The sequence below is a fragment of the Monodon monoceros genome, unplaced genomic scaffold (genome assembly GCF_005190385.1).
Source record: "Monodon monoceros isolate NGI ecotype Baffin Bay Population unplaced genomic scaffold, NGI_Narwhal_1 Super_Scaffold_11, whole genome shotgun sequence".
NCBI classification, from domain to species: domain Eukaryota; kingdom Metazoa; phylum Chordata; class Mammalia; order Artiodactyla; family Monodontidae; genus Monodon; species Monodon monoceros.
The window spans coordinates 19182298-19201398 of record NW_021703767.1 but is presented as its reverse complement, the minus strand read 5'-3'; the positions used below and the strand labels follow the sequence as shown (position 1 = coordinate 19201398).

Below are 19101 nucleotides of genomic sequence, written 5' to 3'. Positions count from 1 at the left end.
GAGGAACAGAAAGATGAAAAGGTATATACAGGGAGAAGAAAAAGTATGGATTAATAACTTCAAATATTATCCTACTATATTCTTCTCCTAGCAAATCTTTGGCAGTCAAACCCACACACAAATTGGGGCCTAGTTCTGTGGGTGAGATGAGGAGGGAAGCATGGATATGGGGCAAAGTTCTTGACTCATCTGGAAGTTTTGACTCATACCTGGAGTAGATGTACCTTCATCCATCAATTACCTTATGCTGCCCTCATCCTCCCCACCCTAGGAGCTTGAGCTTGTCACTGGTAAGGGCAGAACATCTCCTGAGGCAAGGTATTACTGGGTGGTTGCACATAGCTGTGAAAAGAGCTGCACTGGGCAACCTAAAGACAACTGTGCAAGGGAGAGGGGCTGTCAGTAAGTGCAAGCAATTTGGGTGGTCCAGCCATTCTCTTCCTTCTCAGGCAACATCCTTCTCCAAACCTCTGTGCTTAAAAAGTAAGAGGAAGCCCCCTGCTCCCATTTACAGAGGAGATAATGAGGTTGACTGACATATTGGTGTCCAGCCCTCTTCTCACCCAACATCCAACACCAGGAGAGTGTTCTACCTCTTTTCTTCTACTCTCTGTGTCTTCTCTTTTTTAATATAATGAATAAATGAATGAATGACAAGTAAATAATTCCCCATATCTCCCATAGTTAACACATGTGAAGAATTGGATATATACTTGTCCCATTTTTTCTTTTGTTAATCACATAATTTGGGGGTTTTTTGAGGGGGATGTTTGTTTTACATTTCAAATTGAAAGCAGTCACTGCTTATTAACTGACTAGATTACAAAACGAATCAAGGTAGACACCTTAGTTCATCCTTCTAATAAGCCTGTTGATTTGATCTTTTCTGTTGCCAGCATCTCTACCTTCTACAAAATAGATGATCTTCATCATCTTCATTATACCTCATGGAAAAGATCATTTGAAGGGCCAGCAGAAGTTGTTGGTTTCTTGAAAGCATTGTTCAACAGTATAGATCTCGTGAATCAGATCTTCCATGCAGATGATTCCAAATTTAACAAGAGAGCCAGCAATCAATGTGTTGTCTGTCAGGGCAATTTATGTGCAATATGTGGTTCCACAATCCTCAGCATGTTAACTGAAGCCTTGTTGATCTTCACAAAGGTACCACTGAAGATATGGCAATGATGAAGAAGCTGCAACACTTTTCAGACCTTTGGGGTCACACCATGGATACTGATCCTGATGATAAATGCCAGTAATGGGTTCTGCAGGTACATGGAAGTTGCCAGCTTATCTTGCCATCCTAACCATTCTTGTGTCAGTTCTGTACATCTGTCCATATTCCTTGTGATTGGGCTTACCTTTTCATATATAAGATTTGTCCTTGCCTTTCAAAACATCTTTTGGGCAAAATTCTTTCTCAGGTGCCTGATCTTGAGCTCTGTGAAATTCCTTCACTTTTTTTAGGAGTTTCAGCAGGAACCATCTTTTCTTCTCTTCTGCACCCTCCATGGTTCCAGCTGGAAAAAAGGACTACATAACCTATTTTTAGGTTTGGGTTTTTTTAAGGTTGATATTATTCACTTTACTTTGAATTTGCTTTATTTAATCTCACTGTATATTGTGAACAATCATCCCATTTGGGACATTAATATATCCCAATACATCACTTTTCAGTGTGTGTGCGCATGTGTGAGTGTATGTGCCTGTGCGTGCACACACATGTGCCATGATTTATTCAATTCCCTACTCATGAACATTCAAATTGTTTATGGTTTTTTGACACTACAAACCATACTACAAATAGCATTATGTCCACATAGTCCTTTATCAGGTGTAAATTTTTTAATGTAAGGTAGAATTCAAGAACTTGAATTGCTATATAATGTATAGTAATTTTAATTCAAATAATTGGTGCCAGGATAGTTGAGGAATCCTACCACCGAAGTAAGGGAACGTTCACATCCCTGAGTATTTGCCAGCGATGGTTGTTATTGCTTGTTTAAAATATTTGCAAATCCAACAGGTGAAAAAAATGATTTCTCATTATTGTTCCAATTCAGCATCCCAGGCTAGGGGCCAAGATGTAAATCCCAAGCACAGAGAATTCTGCCTGAGAACCTGAAATTCTTAATTGTACCCATTGGTAGCTCTGTCTCCACCTGATCCTGGTAGAGACCTGCATTCCTCCATACAGAGGTCTGAGAAAGTTGGAAATAGCCAGCGTTTTCCTTAATAGTGTTTTCTTTCAGCTCAAGAGGATTATGTCAACTGTTATTACAAGGAAAGGCCATCGACATACCAGTTTAAAAAGGAAAAGGTGTGTCCACCAGCTAAAATAAATAAAAGGGCAAAACACATAGAAAGTTTTAAACCCCGACACTTACAATAGTACTGAGGAAGCTGGTAGGACAAAGCCAGGCTTAATGCTTGTAAACTCAGGGTACTCCTGACCTTTTACAGCCTCACTTGGGAAACTAATCATAGAACAGCCTTGAAAAGGTCTGATAGTGGCATCAATATTAAACAGGGTTTCAAAAGTGTATTAACTGTGGTCTTTTGGCCACTCTTGATACCAAAAATTTCAGAACTATTTGTGACCAATGAAAGGGTTACCAAGCATAAATTACATAATACACTGATGTATGGACACACATAATTTCATTTTACATCAAAACAGAAATTGACACAATTGCAAAACTTTAACGCTTGCTTAATTTTATTTCAAAAATCTGTGAGAAAATATTCTTCAGAAGTGCCAAGTGATTCAACTCCAATTAAAAACAGTCTTATCAAGAATAGTATGGAGGTTCCTTAAAAAACTAAAAAAAGAGTTACCCTATGATCCAGCAGTCCCACTCCTGGGCATATATCCAGACAAAACTTGAATTTGAAAAGATACTTGCACCTCAATGTTCATAGCAGCACTATTTACAGTAGCCAAGACTTGGAAGCAATCTAAATGTCCATTGATGGATGAATGGATATAGAAGATGTGGAACAAATATACAATGGAATATTACTCAGCCACAAAAAGAATGAAATGATGCCATTTGTGGCAACATGGATGGACCTAGAGATTATCATACTATGTGATGTAAATCAGAAAAAGACAAATATCATGATATGACCTATATGTAGAACCTCAAAAATGATACAAATGAACTTATTTACAATACAGAAATAGTCTCACAGACATAGAAAACAAACTTATGGTTACCAAAGGGGAAAGGAGAGGGAAGGGATAAATTAGGAATCTGGGATTAACAGATTCACACTACTATATATAAAATAGGTAACCAACAAGGACCTACTGAATAGCAGAAGGAACTGTATTCAATGTATTCTTGTAATAACCTATAATGGAAAAGAGTCTGAAAAAGAACTAAATCACTTTGCTGTACACCCAAAACATTGTAAATCAACTATCCCTCAATTTAAAAAAAACAGTCCTATCCGTTGGTGCAGAAATGAATTAACTTTTCAAGGATGTGACAATCATCTAAGCGTTCTAAATCATACTGATATATATCGAAGAAGAGAAAAGATTGAAGAGAAATGATGCCACAAGGATAGCCTTTGCCACAGTCACTGAAACAAGCAAAAATTCTGGCACAAGATCCTAAGGCAGCTCATAAATAAAATGCTCTACCTAAAACATAATATAGGTTTCTTGTGGCTCAATGGACAATACATGCTATATCAGAGGTCAGAGCAGAAAAAAATGGACTTCTACTATGTAAATATATATATATATATATATATATCATGAATTAAGATATACTGATGGGAACTACAGTATAGAGAGAAATTTTTTGGTGAATTAGCATGTGCACATTTCTATTTGCTTCTCACATGGTATTATGATGTTTGTGGGTATACACGTCAATCTCACCCATTAGACTGTAAGCTTCTAGGCAGAAGACTCTTTTGTTCATCTTTATAACACTCCAGGTCTAGCACAGTGTCAGGTACAGAGTACATGTTCTGTAGATGTTGCTTGTAGAAACTGAAACATTGTGCAGGATACTAAACCACTGGGACTATGGACTGAATTGTGTCCCCCGCAAATTCATATGTTGAAGCCCTAACCCCCATTGTGATTGTATTTGGAGATGGGGCTTTTAGGAGGTAATTAAGGTTAAATTAATTCATACAAGTAGAGTCGTGATCCAATAGGATTGGCGGCTTTATAAGAAGAGGAAAATAGAGAGATTGCGCTAAATAAACACACCAAGGAAAGTTATGTGAGCACACATCTACAATCCCTCTTGCCAAAACAGAGTTGACCCACATTTTGATCTTGGGCTTCTAGTTTCCAAATTGTGCAAAAATAAATTTCTGTTGTTTAAGCCACCCACTCTACTGCATTTTGTTCGGACAACCAATAACCCAAACTTCTGATGTTTTTCATTGATTTTATAACAATAAAGAAAACCAAAGAAAAATGGCTTTTTAAGTCATTGTAACTATCACCCAAGAAAGAATTTTAGCACAATATTTGACATGCATGAATTTAAGAGTGACTCAAAAGCTTGAGAATACTTTGTAACAAAGTATAGAAGAGAAGATAAATTAAAATATGAGTTAGTGTAAACACAAAAAGATTTTGTTCTATATGGGAACTTTTATTCAGTCTGCATCTCATTTGACAGAAGACTCTTTGATTAAGTTTGATTAACCTTGAGGAAGTTTGAAAATCATTTTGACCTAATGCAAATGCTCCATTCTTTTCTTAGATTTCATCAAGAATTGGTAACCAACTGCATAAGTGTTACTTTTAAAATATAACCCCAATGCATTTTCTAAATCGGAGAAAGGAAACCATTCAGCCTATTTTAGAAAGCATAAGATCTACAGAAAAAGAAATATTTATTTCTCATATTTGTCTCATGATATTACATGTATTTATGTAAAGTTGATTATCAGAAATTTACAGATCAAAATTAGTAAGATAACAATGTGCAACTTCACCCTCATTATGGACTCCTTGAATGAAAGTTGCCTTTATGAAGTGAAGGGATTAACTGAGAAATTTGACACATGCTTTACATATTTACCATTCTTGTGCTCAATAACATACTAATGTAGATTTAGAAATCCAGATCTAGTTTTTGTTTTTGTTTTTTTTGGTAAGCAAAATAATATCTTTATTTTTTTGTTGTTTTATTTTTTTAACGTCTTTATTGGAGTATAATAGCTTTACAATGGTGTGTTAGTTTCTGCTTTATAACAAAGTGAATCAATTATATATATACATATGTCCCCATATCTCTTCCCTCTTGCGTCTCCCTCCCTCACACCATCCCTATCCCACCACTCTAGGTAGTTTACTTTCACACTTTAGCAACTTTTAAAGCAGTAAGTGGAAGGATGTTCTAAGCCATGATCACAAGGATGCTTGACATCTTCATAACAATGCAAGCAACTGAAGAAGGACAGTGGTTTGGTTCTTCTGAAGATAACATTTCCTTTGGTTTGCTTTGCTTTTTCTCCTTCAAAATTTGGATCTGCCTCAGTCAGTTGATGGCCTGAATACACTGCTTATTTCTAAGCTAACATATTTGTCTTCACCATCTCTCCAACAACTTTAAGAATGGTCACAGTAGTATGTGAACTGCTGCAAACTAAAGCTCAAAAATGTATTCTCTTATATTTTCTATGCCTTTTTATTGAGAATTATGAGCCTCATGAATTGAATTTGTTATTTTTTCCTTTGGCAAAAACTTTGAAAGTAAAATTCTGAGTTTTATTTTTCATTATATCATTTTACTCTAAAATATATGTTCGAATAAATCTTCCATGCTGTGTAGTATTGCACCATGCAGAGAATGTTTGTAACTAGGTCAACATACACAGTTTCTAGGCATCACCAAGGAAATCACTTTGTTCTACCCATATTACAATATTACCAGAGTAACAGGACGAAAATGACTCAGGGGGTTCTTTGTTGGGATACTCGGTGCTGCAAGTGGTGCTAAGTAGAGTGCTCAGAAGACTGATGCAATTGTGGATGTCTCTTTGAGAGGGCATAAGTGACTCTCTTCCAAAACACAAAAGCATCAACTAGGACAGTGTGTTGGACCGAGAGAAAAGAAAATGTGGAAAGCATAGAATAAAAGACCTAAGCCCTCTCTTCCTCCCTGAGAATGCACACGCAGGCTGATTATCTTCCATGAGTCTTAGAAGAAGCACAGGAGAAGCTGGTCCCCACAACACCTTGTCCTGCGTGATCTAGAAGAATAAAGGAATTACCAGTTGCTGCCTTTCAGGGCTAGAGCCACCAGTGTTAGAATAACAGGAGGACATCTGGAAGAGACACGTGGATGTGAAAAGGAAGACTCTTCCTCTCTGCTCTCTGCTTCATATACAAGCTATCGATGCAGTGACAACATTGTTTTATTTATTTAGTCAGTACAGATTATTGCTTCCTGTGGATGAGGTGCTAGAAAAGGATACAACCTGAACAAGCACGTAGGACTCCTGTCCCTACACTATCTAATGAGGAGCTAGATTCCACACTCACTTGCCTTTTTTCCCGCATCCTTTGCCAGTTCTTCCTTATCTCCTGATGTCTAGATTCTGGAGTGCTCCAGAGTTCAGTCCTTGATTGCTTCTCTTTCATCTACACTTTTCCTGTAGTTGATCTCATCCAGTCTCAGGGCTGTAAGTACTATCCACACACTAATGACTCCTAAATTTACATCCCCAATCGGAATCTCTCCTCTGAATTCCAAATGCCTGCCCAACAAATCCACTTGGAAGGCAGTTCAAACAAAATGACTAAAACCCAACTCCTGATAACTACTTATCATCCCCTCTTCCCCAAACTCCAGACCTGTCCCTCTCCAGTCTTTTCCATCATATATAGTGGCAACTCCATCCTTTTAGTTATCAACCAACCACTTCAGGCATCCTCCTTGATGTCTTTCCTTCTTTTAAACTCTACACAAAATTTGTCAGCAAATTCTATTTGCTCTATCTTCAGAACATATCATCCAGAATCTGGTTGTTTATCACACATCAACCCAGTCCAAGACACAATTATTTTTGCCTGTATTATTACATTCACCCCCTAACTGCCTTCCCTGTTTTATATGTTTTTCCAGATTCAGCATATTCTCCAAACTGCAGAGATAGAGATTCTATTAAAATATAATCTAATTCCTCTACTCACAACTTTCAATGTCTCCCCAGGTCACTCAGAATAAAAGTTAAATGTCCTTACCGTGATATATGGGGACCTATGTGATCTGATCCACATTTCTTCTCTGACTACATCTCCCCCTACTCTTTCATCCCACCTTAACTCAATTGGCTTCATCACTATTCTTTCAACAAAGCAGCAAGACCCTTGTTCAGGGAGGGCTTTGTGCTTAATGTTCCCTCTGCCTGAAATGCTTTTCCCCCCAATAATCCAAATGATCTCAAGAAGCCATGGAGTGCACAGTTAAAAGTTTAAAATTTGCATTTCTTTTAAAATGGGAGAACGCAGATTGACATATACACACTACTATATGTAAAATAGATAACTAGGACACAGTATAGCACAGGGAACTCTACTCAATACTCTGTAATGGCCTATATGGGAAAAGAATCTAAAAAACAGCGGCTATATGTATATGTATAACTGATTCACTTTGCTGGACACCTGAAAATAACACAACATTGTAAATCAACTATACTCAAAAAAATAAAAAAATAAAATAAAATGTTAGAACGCAGACTACACATTATTTTGTACTGACCTCAAGCCCAATTTGGTTATATTAGCAAGATCCTCAGATACAAATACTTTATAGACACTTTAATTCTTGCTCTAAGTATTTTTGTCCACTCAGAGAAGCCTAATTAAATCCATCAACACCATATACTTGACACTCATTTTTGTCAGATCCCAATTTTAACATAAACCATGGTTTAACATAAATCATAGTTAATAGAGCCTGACTAATGGCATTAACTATTCCACAAATGCCATAGCTGAACTTGAAAATTTGAACAAGAAAGGATAATTTTCTTGCCTTTAAAATTCTGTAAAGATGGCAGATTTGTTCACATATTTTTCTCTAATACTTTACAAACCCTGCTGATAAAAATGTATGAAAAGGAATAAAGTCATTACAGAGAAGATAATATGGTAAAGAAATGGTTGGGAGGGTGTTTTGCCAACAAACAAGAAATATTAACATATTTCTGAAAGATCAAAAATGAATGGGACTGGGTTGATGAATAAAACAAGCCAGGAAAGTCTTGAATAAACTGCTCAGTAACTACAAAGTGAAAAGCCAGTCATAAGGATAAGACATCTTATATCATGCTTTTCCCAAGATACTCTTTAATCCTAAAAACATTTTGTTAAGTGAAAGAAGTCACAACCTATCATATGATTCCATTCATATGAAGTGTCCAGAATACTAAAACATAGGCACAGAAAATAAACTAGTGCTTGTCAGGGGCTGGGGTAGGGAGCAAATGGGGAGTGAATGCTAATGGGTATGGCTTTCTTTTGCGGGTGATGAAAATGTTCTGGAATTGGATAGTGGTGATGGGTGCACAATTCTGTGAATATACTAAAAGCCACTTAACTGTATACTTATGAGGGTGAATTTTATGGCATGTGAATTATAGCTCAATAAAGTTTTTATTTAAATAAATGTAAAGATTAATAAATATTGAAAGCATTTATATAAATAACTATTAAACAGCAAGTAATGGTAAGACAGACACACACCAAAAAATCCTCATCAGGATTCAGAAAAAAGGATCATCACTTTCAACTGGGGTTATTATGGGGTCCTATGAAAGATATAGCAATAAAGCTGAACACTGAGAGATGGATGGTATTGGGATTTTTGTTTAATGAGAAGACAAGGTAAGAAAAGTAAACACCAATGAGGGAGGAAAATGTATAAGCAAAGACCCAAAGGTGGGAAATGGAGAAGAGGAAAAATTGTAAAAATTCCATGGAGTTATAAATGAAGTGTAGATGAGGACAAGTTAATTATTCGTCTATTATTCTTTAGACCAGGGTTTTTCAACCTCAGTACAATTGACATTTGGAGCCAGATCATTTTTTTCTATAGGGTGCTGTCCTGTGCACTGTAGGATGTTTAACAGCACTCTAGGCACCCCCTGCCCTAGTTATGACAGTCAAATATGGCTGCAAATATTGCCAAATGATCCCAAGCTGGGGTTGGGGGTGGGGTGAGGTAAGCAGAACCAGCTGAGAACTGCTGCTTTAACAAAAGAGAGTCATTGATGATTTGAACCGGAGGATGACATTATAAAAACTAAATTGAAGAAAGATTAAACTGGCAAGACTTCAAAAGCTAACCTGGTAGAGTAGGTGGGAGAGAAAAGCTAACATATTTTTGCAATGTTCCTAGTCAAAGGTAATAGGGTTCTGAAATATAAAAGAGCTCACGGAATCGGAAGTGAGCGATTAAATGATATTTAATTTGTGGAGAGAGAGAGAGACACTCATTATGGATATACACTCAGACAGGCTTATTAACATTTGATGTATTGACAAGAGACAGGAACAATGGGAATCAAAGGTGACCTTGATATGTTGAGCCTAAATGACAAGGTAGTAGTTGTACTAAAAATGGGAAACGGTGATAGACACAGATTTAAAAGGGAAGACAAGAAGTTCAGTTCTTTGAATTGCTAAACAGAATGTGCTAGAAGGATATCCAGACAGAAATGTCAAGCCAGAAATTGGAAAATTGAGACTGAACTTTGGAGGAAAATTCAGGAGTATAAACATGGATTTGGAAGCTGTTTACACAGAAATTAAAGTTGAAGCCATGGAATTATATTGTCCAGGAGGAGAGCTCAAAACACAGAGAAAAGGAAGCAACAAGGAATAGATGTTCCTTGGACTCCCATATCTAAACTGATATCACACGTGAAAAAAGTAAAGAGAGTAGTTGGAGGAGTAGCATAAGAACAAGATAAGAACATGTCTGAAGCGACACAAAGGAGAGATTTCGGCAAAGAAAGGATGGATAGGTGGATTGGTTAATGGTGTCAATTAATACTGAAGGTTAAAGAATATGACAACTGAAAAATTGGCTGGATTCAGGGAATAGTAAGTTGTTGGGGGTTGTGAAGAATGCTGTGTAAACCTGATGGGGACAGAAAACAAATTAGAACAAATTTAAAACCACATCACTGCTGATGAGGTGGATATTTAAGAAATTCATTGGTAAAGGCAAAAAAAAATAGAGAGATTTGGTTTCTCAGACAGAAGTGAATCATATTTGTAAGTGATGGTGAAATTAAATGAGTGATTGAAAATGTAAGAAGGCTCGATAGAGGCAAAAATAAAGTGATACTTAATGGAGCATAGTTCCAGAGGAGATGAGAAAGTTTGGAATTAAAAACACAAGTGTTCAACATATACATACTACTATATATATAATAGATAACTAATAAGGACCTACTGTAGAGCACAGGGAACTCTTCTCAATACTCTGTAATGACCTATATAGGAAAAGAATCTTAAAAAATGTGGATATATGTATATGTATAACCAATTCACTTTGCTGTACAGCAGAGACTAACAAAACATTGTAAATCAACTATACTCCAATAAATTTTTTTTTAAAAAAAGCACAAGTGTTTGTTGTAAAAGAGGAATGTATCACTCTCTAAAATGGGGGAAAAAAGGAATAAGATAATACAGTTTTGTAACATGATAAATTTGAGGATGATTCTCTAAACAATATTTTATATGTAGTTTAATCTAAAAAATATTTACATAGAGAAGAGCTTTTTAAATGAAACAGTTGGTCATGATTTTTGTCTTCACTGTAACACTTGGAAAGAGGAATCCCTTCCACCAGTCTCGGAGCCAGGTGTCCACAGACTGAAGCCAGATTTTTATGGTGTACTTTATTACTTTGTTCCAACCAAATTCCCAGAACATCAGCACATGCTCAGTTAAATATGATATGAAAGCACATTGCAAATACAGAAATGTTATTTTTGGATTATACATGGATTTTTGTCTATTTATACCTCCATGCTGCCCAATGATGGTAACTAATCATGTTACTATAGTAAAATATCTTCTATTACAACTTACCCTGCAAATACCCAAAGCTTGGCATAGAGAGAAAAGAGAGGGAAAAAGAAAAGCAGAAATGTTGTGCAATCTGGGTTTCATTTCTTAAATTCTCTGAGAAAAGCTGACTATTTCTCCCATTCCCTTTCATTCAGCTTTCCCTTATGTACAAGAATAAAATAAGAGAATCCTATATTGTGAGACAATTAATACAAAATATCAATGAAACATAATGGTAATTATGTAAATTAGGCAAGACTTTAATACCCCCAATGAAATGAGAGGAAAGCACTAGTAACCTTTTTGCTTCGTTAGATTATTAACTGTTTGTTCTTTAATTTGTATTATATGAAACTACTACAATTCCCCCCAAAATGAAGCTTAATTAGTCTTCACAAATAAAGATATTTTCCTCCAACAAAAGATACATCAAAACAAAAAATCAGAGTGTGAACAAGTAGATGTATCAAGATTGGTAAAATACTGAGCATTGTTGAAGTTGGGTGATGGGTACATGGATTTCTCTTGACTCTTCACTCTATTTTTGAGTATGTTTGAATATGTTCATTTATAAGTAAATAATATAAGTAATAAATAATTCTTATTACAGATGTTTGTGAACACTCTCCCTTAGTTACAAAAGACAAAAACATCATGTTCCTGCTCTAGAATTAAGGAATGCAGCAGGCAAGCCAAATAGTGGAGGCCTTGTATGGTGTGGTAGGCAGAATGGGCCCCCAAATATCCACACCCTAACCCTTGGAACCAATAAATATTTTACCTAATGTGATGGTTATTTTCATGTGTCACCTTGACTGGTCATGGAGTGCCCAGATTAAACATTATTTCTCTGTCTATGAGAGTATTCCTGGAGGAGATTAGCATTTGAATAGGTGGACTCAGTAAAGTACAATAGATTCTCCTCCCCAATATGGGTAGGCATCAGCTAATCCATTGAGGACTGGGATAAAACAAAAGGCAAAGGAGGAAACTGATTAAAAATCTTCCAACAAACAAAAGCCCAGGACCAGATGGCTTCACAGGCGCATTCTAACAAACATTTAGAGAAGAGCTAACACCTATCCTTCTCAACCTCTTCCAAAATATAGCAGAGGGAACAACACTCCCAAACTCATTCTACAAGGCCACCATCACCCTGATACCGAAACCAGACAAAGATGTCACAAAGAAATAAAACTACAGGCCAATATCACTGCTGAACATAAAGGCAAAAATCCTCAACAAAATACTAGCAAACAGAATCCAACAGCACATTAAAAGGATCATACACCATGATCAAGTGGGGTTTATTCCAGGAATGCAAGGATTCTTCAATATACGCAAATCAATCAACGTGATACACCATATTAACAAATTGAAGGAGAAAAACCATATGATCATCTCAATAGATGCAGAGAAAGCTTTCGACAAAATTCAACACACATTTATGATAAAAACCCTGCAGAAAGTAGGCATAGAGTGAACTTTCCTCAACATAATAAAGGCCATATATGACAAACCCACAGCCAACATCGTCCTCAATGGTGAAAAACTGAAACCATTTCCTCTAAGATCAGGAATAAGACAAGGTTGCCCACTCTCACCACTGTTATTCAACATAGTTTTGGAAGTTTTAGTCACAGCAATTAGAGAAGAAAAAGAAATAAAAGGAATCCAAATCAGAAAAGAAGAAGTAAAGCTGTCACTGTTTGCAGATGACATGATATTATACATAGAAAATCCTAAAGATGCTACCAGAAAACTACTAGAGCTAATCAATGAATTTGGTAAAGTAGCAAGATACAAAATTAATGCACAGAAATCTCCGGTATTCCTATACACTAGTGATGAAAAATATGAAAGTGAAATTAAGAAAATACTCCCATTTACCATTGCAACAAAAAGAATAAAATATATAGGAATAAACCTACCTAAGGAGACAAAAGACCTGTATACAGAAAATTATAAGACACTGATGAAAGAAATTAAAGATGATACAAACAGATAGAGAGATATACCATGTTCTTGGATTGGAAGAATCAACATTGTGAAAATGACTCTACTACCTAAAGCAATCTACAGGTTCAATGCAATCCCTATCAAACGACCACTGGCATTTTTCACAGAACTAGAACAAAAAATTTCATAATTTGTATGGAAACACAAAAGACCCCGAATACCCAAAGCAACCTTGAGAACGAAAAATGGAGCTGGAAGAATCAGGCTCCCTGACTTCAGACTATACTACAAAGCTAGAAATATAGATCAATGGAACAGGATAGAAAGCCCAGAGATAAACCCAGGCACATATGGTCACCTTATCTTTGATAAAGGAGGCAAGAATATACAGTGGAGAAAAGACAGCCACTTCAATAAGTGGTGCTGGGAAAACTGGACAGCTACATGTATAAGTATGAGATTAGAACACTTCCTAATACCATACACAAAAATAAGCTCAAAAATGGATTAAAGATCTAAATGTAAGGGCAGAAACTATCAAACTCTTAGAGGAAAACATAGGCAGAACACTCTATGACATACATCACAGCAAGATCCTTTTTGACCCGCCTCCTAGAAAAATGGAAATAAGAACAAAAATAAACAAATGGGACCTAATGAAACTTAAAAGCTTTTGCACAGCAAAGGAAACCATAAACAAGACCAAAAGACAACCCTCAGAATGGGAGAAAATATTTGCAAATGAAGCAACTGACAGAGGATTAATCTCCAAAATTTACAAGCAGCTCATGCAGCTCAATAACAAAAAAACAAACAACCCAATCCAAAAATGGGCAGAAGATCTAAATAGAAATCTCTCCAAAGAAGATATAAAGCTTGCCAACAAACACATGAAAGAATGCTCAAATCATTAATCATTAGAGAAATGCAAATCAAAACTACAATGAGATATCATCTCACACCGGTCAGAATGGCCATCATCAAAAAATGTAGAAACAATAAATGCTGGAGAGGGTGTGGAGAAAAGGGAACACTCTTGCACTGCTGGTGGGAATGTAAATTGATACAGCCACTATGGAGAACAGTATGGAGGTTCCTTAAAAAGCTACAAATAGAACTACCATATGACCCAGCAATCCCACTTCTGGGCATATACCCTGAGAAAACCATAATTCAAAAAGAGTCATGTACCAAAATGTTCATTGCAGCTCTATTTACAATAGCCAGGAGATGGAAGCAACCTAAGTGTCCATCATCGGATGAATGGATAAAGAAGATGTGGCACATATATACAATGGAATATTACTCAGCCATAAAAGGAAATGAAATAGAGTTATTTGTAGTGAGGTGGATGGACCTAGAGTCTGTCATACAGAGTGAAGTAAGTCAGAAAGAGAAAAACAAATACCGTATGCTAACACATATGTATGGAATTTAAGAAAAAAATAAAAGGTCATGAAGAACCTAGGGGTAGGATGGGAATAAAGACACAGACCTACTAGAGAATGGACCTGAGGATATGGGGAGGGGGAAGGGTAAGCTGTGACAAAGTGAGAGAGTGGCATGGACATATATATACTACCAAACGTAAAATAGATAGCTAGTGGGAAGCAGTCGCATAGCACAGGAGATCAGCTCCGTGCTTTGTGACCACCTAGAGGGGTGGGATAGGGAGGGTGGGAGGGAGGGAGACATAAGAGGGAGGAGATATGGGGACATATGTATATGTATAACTGATTCACTTTGTTATGAAGCAGAAACTAACACACCATTGTAAAGCAATTATACTCCAATAAAGATGTTAAAAAAAAAGAAATTGCATTAGAGTCACTGTATGATTTTTCCAAGAAAAAATTAATGATGCTAATTATAACACCAATAATATATTTTATAATTATTCCATGCCTCTTATACCTAATCATTGAGTAAAATAGTAAGTTAATTTAGAGACAAGATTATTAAAACTGGTAATTCAGCATGCAGAGAGGACAAGATAAATTACAATCTTATTTTCTTTAAGACCCTTCAATTTCTTAGTGTGTTATTATTCTTATTTCATTATCAACAATTGCCATTAACATCGTCACACACACAAAATAAAAAAGGCAAAGGAGGAATTTGCTCCTTTTTTCTTCCTCACTGATTGATGCAGTAGGACTAGGATTTATAACAACAGCTTCCCTTGTTCTAAGGACTTTGACTTAGATAGATAGACAGATCTATACATATGCACAGATACAGATGTAGATATATAGATTTATATCTCCTGTTGTTTGTTTCTCTGGAGAATACTGACTAATACACCTTACATGGCAAAAGGGGCTTTGCAAGTATAATTAAGTTTACAGACCTAAAACAGGGATATTATCCTGGCTTGTCCTATGCAAGTGAGTCCAATCTAATGACATGAGTCCATAAGAGCAGAGAACTTTCTGGAGGCAGAAGAGATGCAGCAGAATTCAGAGAGATTCAAAGCATGAAGAGGACTTAACAGGATGTCACTGCCTTGAAGATGGAGGGTCAACATGATGAGGAATTCAGGTGGATTTAAGGAGCTGAGAGAGGCTCCTGGCTGATAGCCAGCAAGGAAACAGAGACCTCAGCCCTGCAGCCCAAATAACTGAATTCTATCAACAGCCTGGACGAGCTTGGAAACAGACTCGCCTGCAGAGCCTCCAAATAAGAGTCCAGCTTGCCAACAACTTGATCTCAGCCTGCGAAACCCAGGTCAGAGGAACCAGCTGAGCTCACCAGACTCCTGACCTACAGAACTGTGGGATCATAAATTAGTGTTGTGTTAAGTGGCTAAATTTGCAATAATTTTAAGGTTGTAATAGGTAACAAATACATCCTACTTAACATAAAAAAGACCCGATAGCTAACAACATTTTAAAAGACTTATTCCTTGTACAAATAAAGAGAAATAATTTTAATTTAATGTTTTACTAGTTATGTTAGGAAAATGTATAAAAAGAAATTGTGGTTGAGAAGGGCGTTGCATCATGTGTGATGAGCTCCTGATGGTCATATAAATTGGTCCAAAGTTTTGGGAAAGTAATTGGTGATATGTTTAAGAAGTCAGGATAACATGTTTGACCTTTGACCTAAAATTCCACATCTATTTTTTAGGAAATAATTCCAGTAGTATTTCTTAACTTTGATACAGTAATTCTACCTCTTTATACTAAGAAAATAATTTTAGATGTATTTTATAAGAAAATAAATATAAAATATGAAGAAAAATTAACCTATAAAGATTATGGTCATGTAGATATTATAGCATGTAATAGAAAAATTTGTAATAATATAAAGATCCAACAAAAGGGATTGGTTAAGTTAGGGTACACCCACATAATGAAAGGCTGTAAATTCAGTTAAAATCATGTGGTAATATGTACTTATTGACATGTAAACATATTTTAAGGGAAAAAAATCAGGTAACAAAAATAGCAATACATTAAAGTATCTGAAAGTATATGCACCAATATTATGTTCTTTCTGCTGGTCTGCATCTTTTGATATTTTTCTTTTATGATTACAGGTTTGGTAATAAACTAACAAAAGAAATTTAATTTTTAATAAGGTTTACATTACTATGCTCGTATATCAATTTCCAGAAAGTTATCTACTCAGGACAAAAAGGATTATATATATTTCAAGACAAAAGACAAAATATTTCTTCTTTATTTAGAGCAAAAAATTAAGACAAAGAATGTCCTCCTATTTCTCAGGTGATTACAGCTGTTATATAAGGAAATTTATCACTAGTTTTATCATATCCAAAATAACCTCTACTATCATTACAGCCTTTCCTTCTGTTTAAAATATGCACCAAATTTCATTGGTCAGACTCATTCATCTAAATCCAAAGTTTACACAGTTTAAGAGCTTTCATTGAACTTAGACTAAAATAAGAAATTCTCTCCTGCACCGAATCCCCATCTCTTCCTGCACCATCACAAAAACTGTATCTGAAAGTTTTGTGCCCAAATATTGGCTGGAGGACAAAACATGATTCTATTGATTCTGAATATATCAAAGATTGTGGTAAAATTTGGGTTTCAAGAGAGAAAGGAACTGAAAAATTAGTTTTTGGAGATAAGTACCTATCTGAGACAAAACTGAAATACACATTTAAGGAGATTTCTCTCAATTTCAACCTTCAATTCTTGTATTGACTGGTCTAGGATGACAGTTGAAATCAAAAGATGATATTTGTAATATGGTGTGTATTGTTGCTAAGTCCCTAATTTCTATTAAAGTATGGGAAGCAAAAATTGGGGTTGATTCTTAAATTTTTTTTTAAGCCCATTTCTGTTTAACCCAGTGGTATGCTGGAGAGTTGATTATGCACTTGTTCAAGTTGATGCCTTGAAACCAGTAAATGCTACAAATCAGGATTTTCTTTCTTTTTTTTCTTGGAGATCCGGGTAAGGTAGCAAGCATCACAGTTTATGCAGTCACTTGGACCCTTGGCTTTTAGTCTCCATAGTAGCTTTGGTCACCTGAGAATCACGGATGTCAGCAACATCTATTGCATCCCACTGAATTTGTAGTACCAAGGGGGCTGCAAAGACAGTACTCCTTGGCTACTACTTCTAGACCCTGCTTAGGACGCAAAGATATATCAGGTGGATGAAGGATCACGTAACCACAGAAACCAGTGGTGCAGAACATGTATGCAGGAGTATACTTCAGTACTAGTACAAACAGGCAAAAATGTTATTTGGATACACCAGGGTCTGTCAATCTTTATTTCTAATTGGACCAAATTCTTAATATTATCTTATTAAGTAACATTGAAAGCAGTGTTATGGGTGGACTGGAAAACAGGCAAACAGGAGGCAAATAAAAAGTAACAGCATTGTCAGAGATGTCTTTATTCACTTGATCCTAAGCCAATTCAGCATGTGGTCAATGTGCAATTCTTCCAAAAATAATATATATTTCTCAGATTTCCTCATTTCCTTCTTCATCTCTCCTATTCTTAAATGCTTGGGCATTTTAAACTGTTATGTGTTATCCGTCAATTTAATATTACATTTGGGAATTACCTATGGATTTTATACAAATGGGATGCTCCTCTCTATTACAAGCTAGCAATTGTTCAACATAAATATACACCAGAGTGAAAAGGGAGAGAAGCACTAGATTTTTTGTGTGTATGATCACAGATTTTTCTGGTGCAGAATTTCAAGTATAAGGAACCAAGTAAAGCATTTCTGTAAATAGAAACAGATTTATTAATCCAACATGTTTATTGAGCAAATAGTATACATGAGACAATGCTTGTTGCTGTACTGAGTCAAAACATGGAAGGTAGTTCCAACCCTGAAGGAGATGAATAGATGATATTTTTATTTATTTATTTATTTATTTGGGGCTGCGTTGGGCCTTCGTTGCTGCCTGCAGGCTTCAGTAGTTGTGTCATGTGGGCTCAGTGGTTGTGGCACACGGGCTTACTTGTTCCGTGGCATGTGGGATCTTCCCAGACAAGGGCTCGAACCCGTGTCCCCTGCATTGGCAGGCGGGTTCTTAACCACTGCACCACCAGGGAAGTCCTAGATGATACTTTATGTTGACCATGTATAAGACAAGCAAAATAGAAGTGAAGGCAAAAAAAAAAAAAAAGCAAACAAACAAAAAATACCTTTACAGAAGAAGTCAGATTTAAACTAGACCTAGGAGGATGGGGAGGTTTTTCATATAGTAGTTTTGAGCCACAGGTGCCTGTATTAACATAATAACACATCTGATGAATATTGTTCACATCAATATATACCCAATATTAACATGCAAACAACCTGGTCCACTAATAAATAACCAATTATGTATCATTCCTTTCTCACACTTATTTAGAGCAGTAATTCTCTAGCTGAGCATGAATCAGAATCTCTTGAAAAGTTTGTTGGAACACAAATTTCTGCTCCTCCCACAATGCTTCTCATTTAGTGAGTTTGGGGTAGGACCCAAGCACTTTGGTTCCCAGGTGATGCTGATATTGCTGGCCCAACAACCACAATTTGGGAGCAATTCATTTAAAGCACCTGCTTTGGTGCTTTATA

General features: G+C 36.1%; 1 pseudogene; it reads right to left on the bottom strand.

Annotated features, from left to right (window-relative positions):
- Positions 1-846: 846 nt before the first annotated feature.
- Positions 847-1515, bottom strand: LOC114891068 (annotated as a pseudogene).
- Between the last annotated feature and the right edge of the window lie 17586 nt (positions 1516-19101).